This window comes from Mustela nivalis (genome assembly GCF_964662115.1).
Source record: "Mustela nivalis genome assembly, chromosome: 5".
Taxonomy (NCBI): domain Eukaryota; kingdom Metazoa; phylum Chordata; class Mammalia; order Carnivora; family Mustelidae; genus Mustela; species Mustela nivalis.
This window is the reverse complement of record NC_139024.1, coordinates 98,292,206-98,304,815: the sequence shown is the minus strand read 5'-3', so window position 1 is coordinate 98,304,815 and position 12,610 is coordinate 98,292,206. Positions and strand designations below refer to the sequence as shown.

The 12,610-nt window shown below is 40.5% G+C and overlaps 1 protein-coding gene across 12 annotated transcripts in view; it reads left to right on the top strand.

The window, feature by feature from the left end:
• Positions 1-12,610, top strand: part of ELOVL5 (ELOVL fatty acid elongase 5) — a 72,961-nt gene that overhangs the window by 21,057 nt on the left and 39,294 nt on the right. The gene's annotated exons all lie outside the window — the stretch shown is intronic.

The following is a 12,610-nucleotide window of genomic DNA, read 5'->3' as shown; positions in this document are numbered from 1 at the left end:
GTGTGAGCTTCCATTTTCTTTTCTGGAAAGTGAGAAAAATAGCCCTTTACATGAGAAGATTAAATGGTGCATGTGAAGTGCATGGTAGCCTGCTTAGCATCATTGAGTGTTCAGTGTTAGTTACAATTATGATTACCATTGTCATGTTTTCTGTTTTTAATAATGTTACCATCCTGAAGCCAGGGACTCTCTAAAGGAAGAATATTATGGTTTCATAATGAAATCCTCTTAACTCATTAGTGAGGCGTTACAATCTATAATGGTGGAAGATTTGTTTGATGCTGGAACAAATGAGGACGGAGCTAATGCCATTTCATCCTATTAGACCTTGGATAGCTTATCCTGGTGCCTGCCTGACATTTTGCTGAACAAGTTTTCCTTTCTTTGTGAAAGGAGAGGAATTCTTGGACAGTGTGCCACTTGTCATCATGAGGATTTTTGTGACCCAAGTAGGGGTTGATTCATTCTAAATTGAAGCCATTGGATCCTGTGCCACTTACTTATTCTGGATGTGGTGATTGAGTGAAAAGTCCAGCAAGAGAACTCTTTGGGATTTCTCATTTGTGTCCTGTGAAATGCATATGAAATTTCTCTGTAAGCCAGAGTATTTTTCTGACTGCTCACTCAGTGCCTCTACATGGGATTAGAAAAATCAGGCTGTTTTATGATGCTTTATTGACAAAACTAGTAATGACACAAACTGAATTTGGCTAACTCTGCTACTGATTAGCAAAAATGGCCTATCTTCTGCAAAATGGTGTACACAGTTTAAAAAAAACAAAACAAAACAAAACAATTGGTAAGTCTTCGTTCTTCAAGTTTTGTTAAATACATAGAACATTTGGGGTGGTTTTGAGTTTAGATTTTTTAAACTTTTAGGTATTTTTCTTTCAAAGATTTTATTTATTTATTTGACAGACAGATCACAAGTAGGCAGAGAGGCAGGCAGAGAGAGAGAGAAGAGAAAGCAGGTTCCCCACTAAGCAGAGAGCCCGATGCGGGGCTGGATCCCAGGACCCTGGGATCATGACCTGAGCTGAAAGCACAGGCTTTAACCTACTGAGCCACCCAGGTGCCCCAAACTTTTAGTTATTTTAAAGCTAATGTTATGAGCCTATCTTACTAGAATCAAATGTATTGTTTTACAGGGGTTCCCTTGTGGTTGGGTTAGTAGAGTCAGTTAAAAAAAAAAAAAAAAAAAAAAAGGTCTGTGTCCCTAGACACACTAGACAACAGATGCTTTAACTATGTTTTTTAAAATCCACACTTGTTCCCGAAGATCACTATTATTTAGGTAAGATGGAATGCTTCTCTGAGAGGTTTTACGGATTGGTAACTAGACTTAGTTCCTTGGTTTGAGGGGGAATTTTTGTGGCATGCAGACATTTCCACTAACAAATAACCTGAAAGAAATAAAGATTCCTAGCATAAGTGACCTCTTAACACATATCAGCTTATTATGTTCCCAAATTAATCCTTTAGAAGTGGAGGATACACAGTATTCATTATTCCTTTTCTGTTTTGAGCATTATCTGGAAACGACTCTTTGTCCAGATTTTCAGTGTATAATTCGGTGTTTATTCAGCCATTGGGGTTTTGGTAGGATTTATACACACACACACACAGCATTTTATATTAGACTAACTTAGGGGGAAAAAATCTTTTTTCCTTGAGATCGTTTACCTAGTCCTTGACCAGGATGCAGTTATATAGGCTGCTCCTGTAGACGATGCTGGTGGGAATGTGATAGGTAAAAATGTTTGGAAAGAAATTTTGCAATATATGTTGACCCTTCAACCTAAATGACCGTTTTCTGGGAATCTCATCCAAGGAAAGAACATAGAGCTAAAGTTTTATGTGCAAAGATGTTCATTGCAGTATTATTTAAGATTGGTAAAAATTAGAAACAGATTAAATGACTCATAATAGGGAGAATAATTAAAGCATATGTAAATATTTGAGAACTCAGATTTCTGAAGGAGATGATTACTACAGTGTCCAAATGCAGGATTGCAGGTATGTGCTTTTTTAAGGCATAGAAAAAAGATTCATATTTTAAATATTTGTATGTTTATTATGGAATATTAGCATAGCTCCACGCTAAATGCTTTACATGAACCATCTCATCTGAAGGTATTATTTTTAGTCCCATTTGAAGGGAATATGCCAGGTGAGGAGATTGAGGCTGTCAGAGGTCAACTTGTCCACCATCACTCTGCTAGTAAATGGTAAAAGAGGAATATAGATTCTGCCACATTCTTGTGGCTTTTTGTTTTCACTTGAAAATGATACAAAAAAGGGGTGCCTGGGTGGCTCAGTGGGTTAAAGCCTCTGCCTTCGGCTCAGGTCATGGTCTCAGGGTCCTGGGATCGAGCCCCTCATCGGGCTGAGGGCTCTCTGCTCTGTGGGGAGCCTACTTCCCTTCCTTTCTATCTGCCTGCCTCTCTGCCTACTTGTGATCTCTGTCTGTTAAATAAATAAATAAAATCTTTAAAAAAAAAAAATAGAATAGGGATGCCTTGGTGGTTCAGTGGGTTAAGCCTCTGCCTTCGGCTCAGGTCATGATCTCAGGGTCCTGGGATCGTGCCCCACATCAGGCTCTCTGCTTGGCGGGGAGCCTGTTTCCCCCTGTGTCTCTGCCTGCCTCTCTGCCTACTTGTGATCTCTCTGTCAAATGAACAAATAAAATCTTTAAAAAAAAAAAATAGTAACAAAATGATACAAAAAAACTTGACAGATTTTTCTGCAGTAAACATAATTTTTTTATTTTTACTGTAACATCGGGGAGGGAGTATGTGTGGCCCTTAAAGGAGCAGGCTCTGGAGTCCCTCTGTCTGCTGTTGGTTTGACCTTGGATAAAGGGATTCAACTGCCCTCTGCCTCAGTAAACTCCCCTGTCCTGAGAGGATGTGTGAAGGAATGGTAGAATTGAGACCAGCTTGGTAAATTTATAGCAGAAAAACTACTGGCACATAGTAGGGATTGACTATTAGTTGCTATTATTATAATCATTATGATCTTCAAAGAAATTGGCTTGAAAATGAGAAAAAAATAATTTGAAATGGTGGGCTGGTTAGGTTGTCCATGATTGTTAGCTTCTCTTAGATGTTGATGTGATGGGAAAGTGACTTGAGAAACTCCCTTAGAGCAATTGTTAGCAAACCATTTAGTAAAGGGAACTAGCAATTTGCTAAATAATTCAGCCTCTAGAAGTGTGTTGTAATTCATCTTAAAGCATTGCTGGTCTGTTTTTTGTTGTTGTTGTTGTTGTTGTTGTTGTTTTTAGGACATGAGTGTATGTCTCTAAACAAATATGTGGCAAAAGTCCCAGCATAGGGGCACCTGGGTGGCTCAGTGGGTTAAGCCTCTGCCTTCGGCTCAGGTCATGATCTCAGGGTCTTGGGATCGAGCCCTGTATCAGGGTCTCTGCTCAGCAGGGAGCCTGCTTCCCCCTCTCTCTTTGCCTACTTGTGATCTCTCTTTCTGTCAAGTAAATAAATAAAATCTTTAAAAAAAAACAAAAGTCCCAGCATAAGCTTGAACTTTAACACTTAACATCATGAACTCAGTGCACAGCTCACCTTCCAAATGGATTCCTTATAAGAGAAAATGTCAGTTCAGTGAATTTTCAGAAATTTGCACTCTGGGCATTCAGATTGTATGGGGAGCCTCCTGACTCAGCAGGCACGTATGGAACTGTATAATCGATCTGTGATTAATAAGATTAGTACTGGACCAGTACATTTCTAGATGGTCAGAGCTTTTCCTGTTCCTTTTTCTCAGACTGCTTGTCCCTGTGCTCCCTGACTCCTTGGGCAGTATCCTATCCAGGATGCGGAGTGGGAAGCCAGAAGCTTGGACTCTCTGCCTCTCCCTCACGTGGCCCAACTCTGGACAACTCTTCTCTCTGGCCCCTGCATTCCCTCCCCAGCGTGCCCAACGATGTCCTCCACCTCTGATGTGGGCTACAGCAGTGATCTTCTAAGTGACGTGACCTTCACCTCACCTCCTTTCCAGGCTCCCGCACAGCCCCCGCTCTCACCCCACCTCCCCAGTTTCAAATAAACAGTAGAGCCCTTCCCTGCTTCTCCAGCTTCATCTTTCACTTTGCTCTCCCCTCCCCTTAATCCCATCCTCTCCCCTGGCAAGCCATAACCCAAACATGATACTGAAGCCCCTCACCTGACCCATTTGTCCCTATGTAAAATTGACTATTCTTTTTTTATCTTCCCATTTCCCTTGCACATCCTTTTTGTCAAAGCAGCTCTATCACTTTATTACAGTTATTTATCACTTCTCTCTCCCTTTGCTAGACCCTGACCTCTCTGGAGGCAGGTTTACTGTCTCATGGATTTCTCTGTCACAATGCATTAAATACATGGTTGATGGATGTTTGCTGCTGCCAGGAATGAAGGTGGTCATGCACTGTGCCGGCTGTTGTAGAAACTTCAATTAATCCTTACCACCACCCCAGGAGTACTGGGCATTACTGTGCACGCATTTATAGATCAGGAAACTGAGGTCTGTACAGGTGAGCAACTTTTCAAGCATCCTATGTTACAATGCTGAGTCAGAGCACAGGATTGTAACTCAAATTATACATATCACAGATTATATTTTCTCCTAGAAGTACTGAGAATCTATTGTCCTAAAGGGGCCACGTCATGATGAGTTAAGTGGCAGAGGGCCCATCTGGTGATTTTCTAAGTGACGTGACTGTCAACCACTTAAACATAGGGTTCCTAATATGGGGACTGGGATCCCTAGGATTTGGAAGACTCTAAATGTCAGTTTTATCATTTGTGGATAGAGAAAAGGTCTCTTTTGCTTTCATCAGATTTTTACAGTTGGTGTGGGATCTGCAAAAGGTTAATAACTACTAATGGAACGTTATTTCTATAGAAAATAGAATTGTCCAAAAACCAGAAGATTCATTTATAAGTTAACATCGAAACACAGCCCTTTTGTCAAGTAGAGATTATGTGTTTTGATAACTTGAATGAATGAATAAATGGAAAATTGCCTCTTTGCTATAGACTGAATGTTTGTGTATGTCCCCCACCACCAGATCCATATATGAAAGTTCTAACACACACACATTCTCCTCCCACCCCAATATATTGATATTTGGAGGTGAGGCCTTAGGGATGTAATGAGGTTTAGATGAGGTCATGAGTATGCCCATTATGGGATTAGTACCCCTTCAGAGAAGAGAGGAGATCTAGGCGCCCTCTGTCCCTACCTTGTGAGGATACAGCTGGAAGATGGGTGTGTTGGCAACCTAGGATGCGTGCATTCCTCAGGAACTTCATCTGCTGGCATCTTGTTTTGGACATCTCAGGCTCCAGAACTGTGAAAAATAAATGTCTGTTATTTAAACCACCTGGCTGTGGTATTTTGTTTTAGCAGCCTGGACTAGGACACTCTCTTCCCTTCTCCTCTCTGGTGGCATGTATTAAATTGTTCATGTCTGTGAAAAAAATCTGGAGAAAAACATAGTACCTTTTAAACATGTCACTGCTTCTGTAATCACATTAGTTTTCTTCAGATAGTTGTTTTCATTTAGTTTCTATAGAGAAAATGTGATGGCTTTTCCTGACCAAGGTGGGATATTATATATCATTTTATATGTGTCCCCCCTACCACCAATTAAACATTCTTGCCTTTCAGAGGTGGGGGGAGAGGTGTTGAGCTATTGCTGATTTGTGCTAAATTTGTATTTTGAAATGAACAAAACGATGTGGATTTCGACTGGATGACAGTCCAGTCATTGGAGCTTCAGGGAGAGGACCATGTTCTCTTTTCTCTACCAGCAACCACAAGGCCGTAAACACATTTGGTGCTCTGTAAAGGCAATGTTGTTAAACAATGATACAAGCCATTTTGCAACCTAAATTCTTTTCCTAAAATTTTCACCTGATAGACTTCTCCGGGAAAGAATTTTTACAAGTTCTATATACAAATGGGTGTTTGTTTTTTTCCTCCTTAACTATGTCCTTCATTTTCATTTTGGGACTTGTTAGCATTTCTCCCTTGTTCTGGCTGTAGGTGGGCACTTGATTGACTTCATGTTAATTTGATTGCTGGCTTCCCTTTTTTCATTTTGTTACAGCAACCTGGCTTTATGACAGCTCAGAGTTAAATACTGGTACTTGGGGAGAATTGAAATGAAGGGAAAATCTTTTTATTAGCCAGTTGGAATATTCAGTTACATTAATATGACTTGCTAAAATACTTGCAGTTCCACTAAAATGTAATCACTGTAGGGTCTGATTCTCAGCGTTTCACCTTTAATGGTCGTCAAGGGGGTTTTAAACACAGTGGCACATTTGTTGAAAGTAGCACTCGGTGAAAAGAAGGAAGGCATTGCTAGGAAGAGATCTAATCTTGTTGGAGAATTTCCAGAAAGGCTTACAGGAGACGTCATCTCAGCCTTTTCTGGAGTGCCCATGTCCTCTCGAGAGCTGTGGGAGTTGAACGACTCCCTCCTGTCTGCCGCAGGAAGAGCCACTGCCCAGCTCACATGTGGCGGGTGCACGACCCACACCCCAGTAAACAGCGGAAGCATGATGATGGGGACTCTCCTGCATTACACAAGTGCTTCTGAACCTCCTTGTTTCTCAGTGGATTGAAGAGAAAATGGTCGAAAAAATAGAGGAAAGCACAGTTTTTATTTTTCATAGTGCAGTAAGCTTTTCTTAATATCAAACATCTAAAATCTGACAGCTCTCAGCTATTGCTATCTGAAGTTTCCTACATTCCATTTATGAGAATGAAAAGTGGCAAGGAAATTACTGATTGTAGGAACTTCTTTAAAACCACAGAGGCATAGTGTATTTATCCAAATTATCTATGCCTGCTTATCTGCAGACCTGAAAAATGGAATTTGGCATTCATAATTCTGACTGAAACACTCAAACACGACAGAATCCCTCTGAATCATTGTAAATTTTATTTAGGGAGATTTTATTAGTGTTGGTTTGTTTTGTTGTTGTTGTTGTTTTTAAGTAAGCACTATACTGAGTGTGGGACTTGAACTCACAACCCTGAGATCAAGAGTCACTTGCCTTACCAACTGAGCCAGCCAGGTGCCCCAAGGAAGAGTTTATTTAATATACTTAGTGATTTTCTTATTCTATGAAAACTGGCCTATGTGAGTTCTGTGATTCCTTGAAGTGAATCAGAACTTGACACTAATCAAAACAGTATTCCCCATAGCCTGAGTAGTCTGGATATAAATAAGCATTTACCAAGAAGCTACATTAGACTGGAAATTAAACTTAGTTAAAATACCAGCACTTTGGTCAACGGATTAAGCTTTCACGAATGGAGTCACAGTTCAGACAGTTTCTTTCCAGAATAAACTTTCCTTTATAGTTACACAGAAAGTCACAGCCATGTGTCATTGGATTGGGTGGGGGTGTAGGGGATGATATTTGAATTTTTTTTTTTAAATCAAATGCTTAGTCTTGCTTATCTGTTTTCCTCACTTTTGTGGATATTTTAAAAGATTTCATTTGATAGAGTAAGCACGAGTGTAGGGGGTGGGGAGGAGCAAAGGTAGAGGGAGAAGCAGACTCTCCTCTGAACAGGGAACACTGCATGGGTGGGGCTTGATCCTAGGACTCTGGGATCATGACCTGAGCTGAAGACAGATGCTTAACTGACTATGCTACCCAGGCACACCCCAGTGTGGATCTTTTTCTTTTTATTAAACTTTTTGAGATTATTCTGGATTCCTAAGCAGTTACAAAAAATAATAGAGATCCCAAGAACCTTTTTTCCAGTTTCCCCTGCAGAGCTGTAGTTCAGTGTCACAAGCACAATACTTACATTGTTACTGTCAAGCTACAGACCTCCTAGCCACATCTCTTCCCTCCTGACTTCACACCATCTCTGACCCCAAACACCCACTCCTCTCTTCTTCACCTCTAAGTTTGTCATTTCAAAATGCTATATAAATGGATTGGCCTTTTTCACTCAGCATACTTCTCTGGAACTTCATCCAGATTTTAATGTCTGTCAATAGAGTGTTCCTTTTTATTGCTGAGTAATGTTTTATGGCATGATCGTTTCCAGTTTTGGCTATTACGAATAAAGCTGCTATGAACCAGGTACAGGTTTTTATGTGAACATAAGTTTTCATTTCTATAAATAACCAATAATTTTGTTTTAATGGTAGCTTAATATTTAATTGTATGCTTGTACCACAGTATATTTAGCTGGTACTTCTAGATGGATATTTAAACCACCCCACCCTTTGTTTTTCTTCTGTTACATCACTGATAACAGTCCTATAGGTAAATTGTAATGCACATCTGCTTTTATTTCTTCATATAAGGATTTATAGAAATGGGCTTGAGTATGTGAAATTTTTAAGCTTTTTTTTTTAATTTTTAAGCTTTTTCAACGTTTTTATTTTAAGTGCATCTAATCCCAAAGCGCTTTTTTTGTTTGTTTAACGTCAAAAACACCGTATAGGTCAGCACTTTACACCCCCGCTCCCACCGTTCTCCAGCCCCAGACAACCACTAGTGTTCTTTGTCCCTTGCGGACATTTCATGTAAATGGAGTCAATATGTGACCTTTTTTTTTTTTTTTTTTTTTTTTGTCTCTGGATTCTTTTGCTTAGCATAATGTTTTCCAGGTTCATTTATGTTGTAGCACATGTGTACCAATACTTCCTTCCTTTCTTTCATGGCTGAAGAACATTCTGTTCTGTTGTGTGGCTGTATATATACTATATTTTGTTCATCAGTCAATGGACTTTTGGGATGTGTCCATTTTTTAGCTATTGTAAATGATGGCACTGTGAATATTTGTGTGCAGGTTTTTATGTGGACATATATTTTTATTTCTCTTGGGTATCTGCCTAGAGGTAGAATTGCTGATGTTAAGGTAGCTCTGTGTTTCACTTTTTAAGGACCTGCCTAATGTTTTCTACAGCAGACGTATCAGGTGACAGTCCTACCAGCAATGTGTGCATGTTCCAATTTCTCCATATCCTCGCCAGCTTGTAATTGTCTGTATGTTTGTAGTCATCCTAATGAGTGTGGATCTTATTAAGAGATGGGGCCAGAGCTATTTGAGCAATGCTAACTTACTGCTGGGTGGCCCTCCTAACATATGAAAACCCTTTGCATGCTACTTCTCAGTGGTGCAAGTTAGCTATCTCCGGGTTTCTGTAGCAGAGGAGGCAATTGTGAAATTGTGAACCTGCCTCCCACCCAGCCAGAGCACTTGACCTGCTGTGCAACCCTGGGAGGAGCCCATCCCATCTGACTGGCAGCCCTTTGAGCTGTGCTGGTGGGATAAAGGGCCTACAGAGGCCCGGGGCGAGTACCTACCTGTTGAGTACCTACCTGTCATTCCTGGCCTCAGGTGCTATTTTGAAACAAATGTTTGCAGGAACTCTTATGTAGAAAGATTTCTATGCTACATTGTATCATAAGAACAGCAGTTTATCTTTTTACAGGAAAAAAAAAATGGTCTTGGGTACTGTGAGATACAGAAAGGTTTGTGGTTTTCATTTTCATAGGTGGCATTTTGAAATACATAAACTGACAAAATGATAGCTTTAAATGTACATTAAAAAAAAAAAAAAGTCAGCTGTGGTGAATTGCATAGCACCCAAGACATGGACAGAGTAAAGTAACCAGCCCTTCTCAATGTGCCTGGGGCTTTCCTGGGATTGGTTTGTTCCCCCACCCCATATATTTTATAACTTGGGAAACCCCTGAGTTCCAATAAACCAGGACAGTTGGCAGCCCCAAGCCTGTAATCTGCAGAATAAGTAAATGGTCCTTTTTGTTGTTTGAACAAGTTATCTGAACTCTCTGAACTTTGGTTTCTTCATCTAAAAATGAGGATAAATTTTTATTGAGCCTTTGAAAAGCTGGATCTGTAGTAATCAATAAATGCTATAAATAAAAAATGTTAGCTTCCCCTCACTCTAGTAATTGAAGTGTTCATATTGTTTTCATAAGCATATTTTGTACTTTAGAAACAGTGCTTTTCATTGCCTTCCCAGTTCCAGTTTAGTCAAGGTAGAGGGAGCATTTATTCTTTAGGGCCGAGCTGCCACTAGTGCCTTGGTCATGTGTCCTAACCAGACAGAAAGCCAGCAAGAGAACAAGTGTTGACTTCGAAGAACCTCTGCTATCAGCCTCACTGACCTGTTGGCTTCTAAGCCTTGCCTCTGTTGCTGAGGAACAAATCACTGTAATACAGCTTCAGACAGCAATCACCTATGTCCCTCCAGTCTCTGAGGTTCCAGAATCCCACAGAAGCTTAGCCCGGGGCTTCTGGCTCAGGACCTTAGATGCAGCCGGAGTGGTGCTGCAGCCATCCACAGCTGCCAGGCTCACTCGAGGTCGTTGGCAGAGGGCTTCCGTTTCTTGCCATGCTGTCCTCCCCTGTACAACTGCCCACAACCTGGCAGCTGGCATTCTCCAGGGCTCACGATCTAAAAAACAGACAGAAACACAGGGACTGACCAAGGTGGAAGTCACAGTGTTTTTCCAGGCTGATCTGAGAAGTGACACACCATACCTTTTGCTATTTTGGTCATACGCACAGCCCTGATTCAGTGTAGTAGTGGGATTGTTTGGCAGCAAGCGTCTCAGAGGTTGCCTCTCATGACACCAGAGCCGCTAACGGGAACCTCACCATCTCATCCAGGCAGTGGAGTTACCAAGAAAGGTTCCATTTAGGACTGATGATAACAAGGCCCAAGGCAGCTCCCACATCTCAGCCGGTGTCCACATTCTGCCCCTTGTCCCCTTCCAAGGAATATACACAGTTGGCTGTGGCCCAGTACGTGCCATGATTTCTGGTGGTGGCAGCCAATCAGTGGCATCCCGTGCTGCCCGTTCAGGGTGATGAAATAAGTAGTTACGAAATTCCTTTTTTATTTCATTCAGCTTGAGAGATGGGTTGAAAGGAAATGGGGCATTTTTGTTATTTTTTTCCTGGCTGGTGGAGTTAGAGCAAACAGGGAATTGTAACAAAATTTGTTAGAATGAAAAATAGTTTGTCCTTGAGACCACAGCCCTTGTCTAGACTCTGTCACTGTAATGCAATATATGGATACTGTCTGGGTGACAGAACATCAAGAACTGCAGGGGATTTATTAGCATCCAAAAGCCCAATTTATTAATTTACCTATATGTGAATACATATATATAATAAATACATATTATTTTATAGAATATATTAAAAATAGGGGCACGTGGGTGGCTCAGTGGGTTGAGCCTCTGCTTTTAGTTCAGGTCATGATCTCGGGGTCCTGGGACCGAGCCCCACATCAGGCTCTCTGCTCAACCGGGAGCCTGCCTCCTCCTTTCTCTCTTCCTGCCTCTCTGCCTACTTGTGATCTCTGTCTATCAAATAAATAAATAAAATCTTTCTTTAAAAAATAATATATTAAAAATATGTAACATAACATACATGTTTATAATATAATACATAATATAGTATAAAATATAATGTATATAATTAATATTTATATATGAATATATTAAATATATTGTATATAGTATAATATCACATATATAGACACATATGCGGCAGTGGTTCCCAGAGAAGGCTGTTCATCTAAATAACATTTCAAAAAGATGAATTTCTCAGCCTCTAGACTGTTGAATCAGATTTCTAGGAGTGGATCCCAGAAGTTTCTAGGTATGGTATCACAGTGTCCGTTTTTTACAGCTTCTAGGTGATTCTCGATGCAGACAGATTTGAGTGCTCTTGGATAGGAAACTCTGAAAGGCCTGGAGTCATTCATTTATGGTTTCAACCAGTCATCAGCCACCTGTCAGGCATCAGTCCAGGCTCTCTGCAGCTACCAATGGGAACGTCAGAGGTTTGCCCTTGAAGAGCTTAGAGCTTAATTGGGATTGTGAACGAATGAACAGATAATTACAGTGTAACTGATAATCACATCATTTAAACAATAAGCTTATAATTTTATCACTGATTGAGATAGAGTGGATATGTGAAAAGTAGGCAAGGAGGATTTTGCCGCTCCTTTTTCCATCATCTTCCCCTCTAGGGAAGACCCCCTGAGACCTCTGTTACTAAGTAGCTTAGGTGGATACAACTGGTATTTGGTTTAACTTGATAATGTTATTTATTTTTTGACAATGTTATTTAAAATAAAATTAATTATCTCATAGATATGAACTCAAACAGTATTGATACATATTGTCACGATCCTTTTAATAAGCATATGAAGAAGCTTCTGTGAAAGTTATGTGGGCTGTTTTGTTTTTGTTTTTATTTTTTTTTTAAAGATTTATTTATTTTAGAGAGCACTCACATGAGTAGGTGAACCAACAGAAGGAGAGAATCTTCCAGCAGACTCCCCGCTGAGCGTGGAGCCTGCCATGAGGCTTGATCACAAGACCCTTGAAATCATGACCTGAGCTGAAACCAACAGTCAGACACTTAACTGTCTCAGCCACCCAGGTGCCCCTACATGCGCTATTCTAAGATCAGTAAATCATAGGGTAGGAGATTGGCCTCACATTCTGTCTCCACCCAAGTCCTGTGACTTTTGTCAACTCAGCCACTTTCCCAGTTGTAGTAAATGGATAAATTCATTGGGCAT